This window comes from Gymnoscopelus microlampas, assembly GCF_963454915.1.
Source record: "Gymnoscopelus microlampas genome assembly, chromosome: 7".
NCBI lineage: Eukaryota > Metazoa > Chordata > Actinopteri > Myctophiformes > Myctophidae > Gymnoscopelus > Gymnoscopelus microlampas.
Window position 1 is genome coordinate 30090382 of NC_139944.1, and position 739 is coordinate 30091120.

The window sequence follows — 739 nt, forward strand, 5'->3', positions numbered from 1 at the left end:
TGCCTCCTTTGACTGGGTCTTTTTTTCTTAGCTTGGTTTGTGTGTTTTTGAAGTTGAATAGATGTTCAGAGTGGTAGGATTGTATCAAATTTAACACAGATCTGTCTTTTCTATTTTATTTCCGTGTTTGATGGATTGATGGAAGATAGATATATGCCTTTATTGATCCCTGTTGGTAAATTCAGGTGTTCCAGCAGCAATCATGAAACACAGGATAGATACTTGTAAGAGTAGAGAGTTTTATAACTTAAGATTAAAAAAAATAAGGATTTCTTTTTTAATCAAGACTAAAAGTAACCACTGACCTAGCTGTAGTTCAATGACCAGCTAATAATATATGAGAACATTTTTAAGCAGAAAATAAAAATGGCTTTATACACACAATTTCTGATATCAGGGACTGACACTGCTTAGTGCTGCTCACACATAACTACTTGCACGTTTTGACCACAAAACCCTGCTCGAAATGAGAGCATTGATTTAGTGCATGTGAGGCCGCCACACCGTAACTTAAAATTATCCCAGTATCTGTATAATGCTACATCACATATCAAATGTCTTATGTTGCAGCATAAGCCAGATTTATGCTCCGTCGTATGGCTTGCCAAAAACGTGTTCTGAGCTTGTAGGTTGGCTGTTTTCTGCGCGTGACTGTTTTATGGCGAAGTATAAATCAGGCTGTGGTCTGCTGTGCCCTGGCTGCTTTGTACAATGGCAAAGCCTAGAGAAGTTACACTCG